Here is a 10,069-nt window from a genome sequence, read left to right on the forward strand (position 1 = left end):
CAGGGCCAAGAGAGCAGTTCTGCCAGACCAGCAATTGAAATGAATGAACTAGAAGAAACCTTCTCACCAGGAGATCACCTGTAGAGATGGATCATAAGATCAGTGTTGCTGGTTGCCTCTGTTGGGTCAACAGCAGAGAAGAAAAAGGAGACTTCAAACCCTCTGACCAAGCAATGGGAGAACTCTCCAACATCTGCCTGGTGGTAAATTAAACACAAGCTTTGCCTAAGCTGTGCAGCTTGCATTGATTACTGGAAACGGCTATAAGCGACACATGGTGACATCCTCCCCCTTGCTTCCCCTCTTCCCCCATGCTTGCAGCCGTGGTTCTGCTCTCTCATTTTGAGCAGCTGTGCTGCTTCTCGCCTCTGAGCCAGTGCCAGGCAGAGATGCAAATCTCAGTCACTTCTTCCACTCACCACATGTGAGAGGACTGCATTTACTGGCGGGAACTAACTACCCACGGCTTTAAATACCGCTGTACTCAAAGCCTCTGTCTGCCTTCAGAGTTTCTCCTTCAAGGGAGGAGCCAAACCCACATGTTTTCTACAGGCTTTATTAGAAATGAATAGACAAAATGCACCTGAAGTCAAACAACCTTATTACTTAGGCTGGCTGTTGCTTACTTTTTCCAACCCAATGGAGATTTAGGCAATGCGACAATTAAACCCTGCTCACCAGCTGCAAAAGAGGCTGCAAACTTTTGCCAAGGCACAGGTTGTAAATCAAAGCATCAGCACTAATAAATGCAATGTCAAGAAGTTAATATGGGGTAAATACCCAGCTTGGACACCAGTTACAGGTTCCCCTGTGTTGTGACTCCACTGGTCTGCCATCTGCCCTATTAGATGACATGACTTCTGTTGCAATCCCTGACTCCCAGCAAATCCTAAACTAGAAGGTAGCGATCGGAGTGAGGTGAGAGCCCCACAGGAACACAGTTTGCTCAGGATTTCTTAATGCCAGGTCTCAGGATTGCAGAAAATCCATAGCTGGGACCATGGTGGGGGAAGGGGGATGTTGGCTCTGGAAGGCAGGGAATTTGTGTTTCCACCTTGGCCGTCTTTTGGGAGATGCCCTGGGGATGGACTTCACATCTAAACCCTGGGTTTTGATGTCTTCCCCATACAGGTTCATTAGTCACTCAAACTACTGGAGATCCAGGCAGGTATGTGACTCTTGCTAGAGGCTACAACAGGAATTTATCCCTCCAGGGATCAGCGAAGTGTGCCTGGGGATCACAAAGGATGAGAAAAGAGACAATTTACCACTTCCTTTCCCAGACCCATCCTGGACAAAGAAACCAAATAAAGGCTTTGGGCTCCAGCAGAGCTATGCTGAATGCCACTCCCAGACATAACAATAGCAATAGTAACAATGACAAGAATAATAATAGTAATGGTAATAGTAAGAATGATAATAGTAATAGTAAAAATAATAATAATACAACTTTTCCATCCATCAAGGGACAGACCTGCCTTGGGGTGATTTACACACATACAGGCCCAGAGACCAGCAAAATAGGCAACTTTCAGCGGTCCAATGACCCCAGCCATGCCTTTTAGCTGGGGGCTGCTGGTCAGGCATGGAGGGGGCCACAGAGACAGGGACAGCAATGGGGTTTTGTCAGGTTTGCTCCACAGGGTGATGACCTCCAAAGGAGAGGTCCCCCATGGAGATGAGCAAAATGCCAGCTGGGGAGCAGTGCCGCTCGCCCACCCTCTCGGCTAACCAGACCTGGCATGCAGCTGAGGGTGAAACCATTTTCTGCCTCTGCCCCAAAACCCTGAGAAACAGGTGATTTCCCACAGCTCTCCCCTTTCACATGCAAGCAGTGGGGTCATGGCCGTTGGGATGGAGTTTCACTCTGAGCATTGGGACTTTCTCGGGGCTGTGCATGGCATGGCCATGGTGTGCATCACGCTAACATGGCCCCCTCTTTTCTCCTTGCTCAGCTGCTCCCAGTCTTCTCCAGTTCACCCCTCATGGAGGGATGTTGGCTTCCTGACAGCGGATGGCTGCCCTCAGCCATGTTCACAGACCCCGTAGGTATAATCCACAAAATCCTGTGGTCCACAGACTGCGTCTGTAGTCAAGGTCTTGCTCAGTGTGCCTCAAATAAGGAGCTAATTTGAGCACTTTGATTTATTTTAGGAGAGTCACTTTGGACAGGAGAACCCCGCAGCTGATGCATATACCCTAGCTGGGTGGTGGGTATAGCGTGGCTGCATCCAGGAACCGTCCCTGAGCCGTGCCATCCCCTGCACCCATCAACCACGGGTCTTGGTTAGCCCAGACCAACACCACACCAGGGAACACACCAAAACACCGTGGACAGTCACAGCCCCAGCTCCAGCCTTTGCCCTGACCCTGTTGGTTTGCCAATATAAACGTAGCCTGGCATGTTGCTGCAGAAAGCTTCAATTTTTGACAAACCAATGTTTTCAGCTTGAAAAAAGCTCACCCAGAAGAATCCCAGCCTCACTTAAACACAGCTGATTTCTCCCAGCAGCCACAGCCCCTGCTATGCTCCCTGCCTGCTCAGATGAGCTCCTACAGAGAGCACGGCTACAAATAATCCCAGCCAGCATAAGAAACAACCTCCTTGACAGTTTTATTTTCTGCAGGCATGACCAATCCACAATGATTTAATTTGCTCTTTGTGCATATTTGCTTTGGTCCCTTGATTAATTACTTGAAAGAAGATGCTACTGGATTTCCACCCTGGAATAGATCTGTTTTGCAATGAATGCTTCAATGTTGTGCTTTGTCTCATCTGTGGCAAGCAGAGGTGATGATAACCCAGAGCGGCTCGGCTGCAGCTAATGGGATCTATCTAAAACATATCCGGTTCAACAGGGGAGACAAGGCCTGATTCTGCAATAGCTATTAGGCCCGTTTCCTTCAGTGGATTTATTCCTAAGCCTTTGCAGCAAATGTTTACTCATCCAGAAGTATCTTGACCTCTGGCATTTGTGTACTGAAGAATGATTGTGAGTTATCACAACTCACAATATCCCACGCAGCCTGGCTTTGAACACCCTCCTACGAAACAGGACCCAGACCACTTCCAGCAATGGGTCCCACAGCTGTTTATCTCAAATCACCTCTTCAGAACAGCAGAGGGATATAACAGCTGCTTAGTATTTCATCTGACTTTTGCACAGAGGCAAACGCAGCCCCTTTTGAAGTCGATGGCCAATTTGTGTGTGCTCATCAGCACTTCAAATATCGACTTCCTGGACAATATGTATTTATTGGTTATTGCTTGTATTTCTTTTTGCACTGACTTTGATCTATAACCTGCAAGAGATGCATAGACATGAGAACTCCTGTAATCCCACAGCCAGTGGATGGGCTGGACTGTGTGGGGTCCTGCCTGCTCTTGGCAAATATCAGGCTTTGCAAAAACCCTGGCTGTACCACCAAAGATGAGCCAAGAAGCCCAATCCTCCCTCCCAGAACAGCAGAAAAACCCACCAGCACAACCAGAAATGGAAATCTTGTGCAATGCATTGCACTGCCGTTGGGAAATACCAGAGGGTTTCTGATTTCCAGGTTACAAGTGTGGAGGAAAAAAAAAAAAAAAGCTTCCCAAAGAAGCTGCAAAACTCATATTACAGGCTCAGATGCATGACCAAGCTATTGCAATGGCAGCCCGTCAGTCAAATCCCAGCTGCCCAACATGAACAGGGTCTCACCCCATGGCAGGCGTGCGATTGCCTGGCTTAGCTTAACCCTCACAGCACCGCTGAGTCAGCCTCTCTGCAGGCAAATCAGCTTCACAGCCATGGCAGAGTCTTCCCAGGCTGGCTGACATCCTTGCAGCCCTTAATCGGCGCCGGTCCTGTCCTTCCTGGCCCTCGGAACAGCCTTGCAAGTACACAGACAGCAGCAGCTTTGCTAGGAGCAGCTTCAGGAGGAAGCAGCCAGCTGCAGACATGCTCAGATCGGCTTAGCAGATAGGAAGGTAATTAATACCTGAGTTAAAACTACCAAGGACACACAGGTGGGCTTTTTGTTTGAGCCTATCTCTCCCAGCCTTTCTCCCTGTCTGGGGTATTGCTGGCCATCCAGGTCACGTAGCTTCCAAGAGCATTTCAAGGGATGATAGTGAGATGTCAGGGACATATCTGCATTCCTGAGCCCGTAGCTCCTATCTGCTGGATCTCCCAGGAGGTGCCTGGAGGTGACCTGTTATGTGGGCGAGGTGGGCGTCCATCCTTGTGCGAGATAAGGGCAATGAAACCCCCATTTCATCTTTCATGAGTGATGAAGAGCCATCCCCCATTCTCTCATCAGTGGTGTGTCTTCCCCCAGCATTACTGCAAGTTAATCCAGTGTGGTGTTTTCCAAAAAAGGAATGTTTTGTCAAAAAACGTCAACACTGTGTTTAAAACATCTTCAGCAAAACAGGGAAAATTATATGTAGGTTCATGGGGTTGAAAGGAGCTTTGGAAATTTTGAAAAATATCAGCTTCCATCCTGTTTGGACAGGAAGATATTTTTATTTTTATTTACATTTAAAAGAGAAGATCTCTGGTGAACCGAAAGCCTTGGGTTTCAGCCAGCTTTAACCATGAGTCTTGCAAACCCTTTATTACAACTCTTCTGACTTAATTCACTTTCCTCCCAATCCCATCTCTCGACAGAGTTTGCTGACTCTTGCAAGTGATTGTATTTAACGGATGCAGATGGACTTCTCACCTCTGCAACAGACCCAGTCATGGGCAAAAACATGCCAGAAGAAGAGGCTTGAAATTAGTCTCTGTGCAATGGCCATGTTCAGAAATACTCACTATAAGCCTGCACGCTGGTTTAGCAAGTCTGGAAAGGCATCCCAGTCATTATTACAAATTAATTATGGTGAATATTAGTGCTTTAATATTTTATTATGCCTTGCTTATACAGCACCCAGTCCCTGCTGGGTCATTTATAGCCAAATAGGAAAATAACTTCCCTGCCCCAAGTAGCTTCTAAAAAGTGGACTCATCCACACCAATGGGGCCTGTAATGGTGCAAAAATGTTGCTGAGAACATGCCCAAATAGATGATATCCTCTGAGGAAAAACTTGGAGAAAATATTAAAAAGATAAATCAAAGTGGTGGCTGGAAAGGCATTGGGATTTTGTGGCAATGACTCTGACACTGTAGATGGGTACATCTCAGGCAGAAAGGGCAACCTCCTCCTCCAAGAACTTGCCCTGGGGGTGACTCGCAGGTCTTTTCTCTCACATTCCTCCAGTAGGTTAAAGCCACCAGTGCAGATCCAAAAAAAACCTGACAACTAACCCTTGTACCCATACAGCAGAGACTGGGCATGGGGAGCTGCTGCTGGTGGTTGAGCAATTATAGAGTGGGTTAATGAGAAGGATGTCTGTGGTCTGTCAAAGGATAAAAGGTGGCCTTGGAGTACTGCGCAAGGAGAACAGGCTTGAGAGATGCCTACACATTGCATATAAAACACAGAGCAAGAAGCAAATGTGTGGGGCTGCATATCCCTAGCAAATGCTAAAGGATGGGGCAATTAGAAAGAGTAAGGTGGATGCATGGCAGGAGAGCACGTCTGCCACTTGTCACAGATGAATCAAGGCTGGGCAGAAGGAAGTGAGTGAGTCAGGGAGCCTGCTTGGTATGGTGGTGTCACCCATCGGAGCAGGTGACATTAATAACTGTCTGGAAGGTAAAAGAGCAGCCCTGGAACCGCCAGAGCAAGTGATAGTCCTTGCAGCATCACCAGTGGGAGAGCCAGGAAGGAAATCAGGCATTAACACTTGTACCACCACCCTGAAATCTAGGTTGATGGTGTGATTTGCCTGTAGAGACACCCCTGAGGACAATGTGCTTGCAGCATGGAGCGGATGGTGCAACCAGGTACCTGTATGAGAGCTACAGCTTCCTTCCCCTCCTTTCTTACTGGTGCATTGCTGCCCTGGAGTGATGAGTGGCTAGAGATGGACCAAGAACCAGAGAAATGCATGGTGACATTTGCTTCTCCATGTTACCATGTGGTGGGAGTCCTGCTCTGGAGGGAGGATATCAGTATTTTTAGGTACCTCCCACCTCCCCTAAACCAACACATCCCCCGCTAGCCAGAAAGCCTTCTCCTCTCTTCATCAGGAAAAGGCAGCTCTGCCCACAGGTTGGCATACAGCTTTGGTGGAGGCATCCAACGCAGGCTCTCCAGTCTGGTTTGGATGACATTTATCAAAATGCTGGGTTTTCTTTCTGCTGATGCTGAGTCAGTTGTTTTGGTGGATAAAGGCAGCGAAAGGCAAGACCCAGCTCTGGAAATACCTCCTCATGATGGCCAAAATCACAGCTTAATTGTGGGGTTTGAGCTGCAGCTAGAAATATCTGGATCTGGGGCTGTGCTCATTCTCGAGCTGCTCTCCACCATGATAATTATTCGTTAGGTCTTAATTACTGTTTCTCTTTCTAGCTCCAATTCAGCCATGCTTTTCAGTCACAACCTCTGCTGCATTCACTTTTCTAACTTCTGCACCAGGCCACCGGTTGGTACAAATTTTTACCAACATGGATTTCAGTACAAAGAGCGCTCAGATACCTTTTGTGGCAGTAAAGACCAAATACTGTTTGCTGGGTGTCTGACCGGGAGTGGACACAATATAAGAGTCTGTACCTTGCACTAGAGGGAGAAGCAATTCACAAAGCCTGTGTGATCCTGAACGTTGTCTCATTACCATCCCTTCAGATCATGCTATCTCTGAGTCTTCTCAGATCAGCAAGAAATTATCTTCTCACTTTGCCAACAAATTGGGTGGACAGATGCATCAGTTGGGTTTTGTCTGAAGCTCACCAGACTCAGTAACCTTGTCATGGTCTTATCAAGTTGCAAATTAAATTTCCCTTAGGATCGTGGGAGATAACATTCCAGAAGACCTCTAAAGGCATTTAGCCCATCGTCAGTGGGGTTGGAGCTGCTGGGTCCTCAAGGGACAGTGGTGGCTCATGAGGAAAGAGACTACCAGGAGATCTGAGGCCTGGCAACGCTCAGTACACCATTGACTGATTTCTTTGTATTCTGTTGCTCTGTGGACTGCCTCATGTTGACACATGTTGGCTGGTGCATCAGACCACAAGGACAGCACAGAGCAAACCTTGCAATGAAGGTTTCCCAGTGCACAGAGCCCAGCCTGGCCCCAGCGGCAGCAAGGACTGGTTCCCCCCATGGCCTCCCCAGACCAGGCGCAGGTCCTGGGGAGTGGACCATGGAACAAGACAGAGGATCAGCAGGATGCAGTAGGGCAAGTGAGACATGAAGCCAACTTTGTGGGTGTAGGCACTGTACCTGAATTTCAGGAGTATGCCAACCATTTTGGTATTGACTCTTACCACTATTCCTCCGTTCAAATGGTGTAATTTCTTCTAGCATTGCTGACAACTAGATTCAGTTTCAATTCACTTTTTCTAAGTAGTTCCTTCTCAGAAGCACTCCCAGCAGAAGCCAAATGACCAAACCTTTCAGGTCTCCCCTGAATCCTGCCATGGTTGCGGAGAATAGCAGCTCTGCAAACAGAGGCCAGATCATCCACGGCAAACAGGTCATACTCCAAGAGGAAAGAGATTAGAAAGAAAAAGCACATGGCTGGAGAAATGACACAATCTGATTTGTCAAGTGACTTGTTTGAAAAAAAAAAAACAAAACTGTATTTATCCAGGAAGTTGCAAGGGGCTGTCACAAGGTCTATGTCACTGGCCAGCTATTTCTAAGCAGCAGCTCAAAGGCAGAAGTATTTTCAAACGGCTCTGATGGCTGCTCCCCATTGCTGCACAGGGTGGGAAGCAAGGCTGGGAGGATGCTCTGCACCGGTCAGGAGGGTAACAGGGGGGGCTGCAGATAGAGGTTTCTCCAGCAGGACCAACTCACAGGGCTTAGGAGCATCTGAGCAGGTCCAGCTGCAGACTGGATGGCTGTTGCTGGTGGCATGGCTGCTGTTGTCCCCTTTCTTTCCTTCTACATGTGTCCTCTTTTACTTGACCTTTTAAATTCAGAGAGGTTTTTCAAAAACACTCTAAGTCTGCGTGGTTTTTTGAAAGAGCAGGACTTCAGCGTGGCAGGTCTTCCCATCTACTGCTGGTGGGACATTGCCTGGTGAAAAGCCAAGGCCTGCATGGCCAGGGGTGGAAGAGGCTCTCAGTGCCATGATGGGCGGGTGGGAAGAAGGGGAGCCAGCAGCTAGTGGTGACTCCCTTGAAGGCAGGTGAGCTGAAGGATGGGACCAGTGTGGGACCCTTGCCCACTTGACTGGGGAGGCCGGCAGAGATGTGTGGTGCCAGGGCCAGGGACCCCTCAATGGGCAGGGGTGAGGTGAGAGGAGGGCTTAGGCTCTGAAGCAGGAGCCACAACAAAAGGGTTTTATTGGGGGTATGAAATTGCTGGGAGTGAGCTTGCACCCCAGACCCACGCTGAGCCTGACCGCTCATGGGAATGGGCTGTTTCACACCTGGGGAGGGGGCAGCTTGGGGAGAGGGGCCTAGTGCTGCCCCATCACACCCCTCAGTCTCGGAGAGGAGAGAGGACACAGATGCACACACCAGCAAGGGAAATGCAAGGGTCAAATATTGACATCCACACAGCCACGAACAAAGCCCCGGCTCTGAGCCCACCCTGGGGATGGGGAAGGGACCCCAACACTTAGCAGGGTCTGGGCACGGAGCAGCGAGACTGTGATTTACACAGGTCTGTGCACAGCTGCAAAAAAATTTTTCCATATTTTAGTAGAAATATATGCCTTCCCAGGAGGTCTTTGTTGTAGCAAAAGTGCACAAATGCATTTAGATACCTGGAACTGTTGCAAGTAATTCCCATTAGAGCCACAAGCAGCAAGTTGTTTCCCCCTGCAAAGCAACCCCCCAAAATATCCATTTCTTTTTATCTTTTCTCACAGGTGGGGAAAAAAAAAAAGAAAACCCCTCAAACCCCATGACGTGATGGCAGTCACTCCCCAGCCGGAGGCAGGTGAGAGGGGTGCCGGCTGCGCTTCATCCAACATGTCGCGCTGTAAAGGTTTGCCCATGGTTTATTTAATCCCTTGCACGTATCAGACACATTCCTGAGCCATCAATCAGAGCTGAGTCAGCCAGCGTGACTGGTCTGTCCTTTTTTATTTTTTTTTAGCAATCACAAGTTCTCTAGCCTTGTTTGCCAGCAGTGAGCTGGGGTTTTATTTTTTTTTTTTTTTAAATGAAGATGGGACTTGACTGGAAGCAGAGAAATGTTCCCACTGTCAAGTGTAACCTTTAAAGCCGCCCTGCCTCGAGGAATGTCTCCTCTCTGTGATGCTACAAAATGCATCACATGGAAGAAAAATAAAGGATGCTGCCTGGGATGGCATTGGCCCATGAACCCCCTCCCTTGCATGGCTGTCCTGCACGGACGCATGATACAAACCCCATCGTTCCCCCTGCACGCAGAAAGAGAAGAAAAGGCTTTTCAGAGCGGGTGTTTTCTTGCAGGGCAGCCTTGAAAGCGCTGCCTGCAGCCACGCTCCAGGAGGCAAAGCTTTCCCCCTGTGCTCCCCCTGCAAGGACAAGGTTATCACGGCTTCAAAACAGCCCCTGCCCACCCAGGGAAGGCAGGGGAGCAGGAGCGCTGTTGTGGCTACACGCAATCTCAGCCCACCGTGGCTGGCAGCGTTATCGAAGCCCCCGCATCCTTGTGGCACGCTCTGCAAGGCTGTGCTCCCTGCCCTAAAATAAGGCAGGAGCGTTTCGTCAAGGAGACGGACAGGTTGCTGGGGATTTAAAAAAAATGCTGGGGATTTAAAAAAAAAAAATTAAAAAAAAATAATAATCTTGTCGTTTCTGGCTTTCCCGGAGAGCACAGGTCATCCCTGCCCCCAGGATGCTTGCAGGGATGAGCATCACCCTAAAGCCTCGCGCAGTCTGCATGCACACCTTATTGAAGATGCCTCAACCAAGCTCAAAATCAGAGCCCCCTCTCCCAGGTGAGGGGTCCTGTCACACAGAGCAACCAGGAGAAGGGAGAAGGCAGATGGCCCCTGTGCATCCCGGCTGCATCACAGCAAGCCCCAACCCAAAGCAA

Source organism: Platalea leucorodia, assembly GCF_965183815.1.
Source record: "Platalea leucorodia genome assembly, chromosome: 4".
In the NCBI taxonomy this organism is placed as follows: domain Eukaryota; kingdom Metazoa; phylum Chordata; class Aves; order Pelecaniformes; family Threskiornithidae; genus Platalea; species Platalea leucorodia.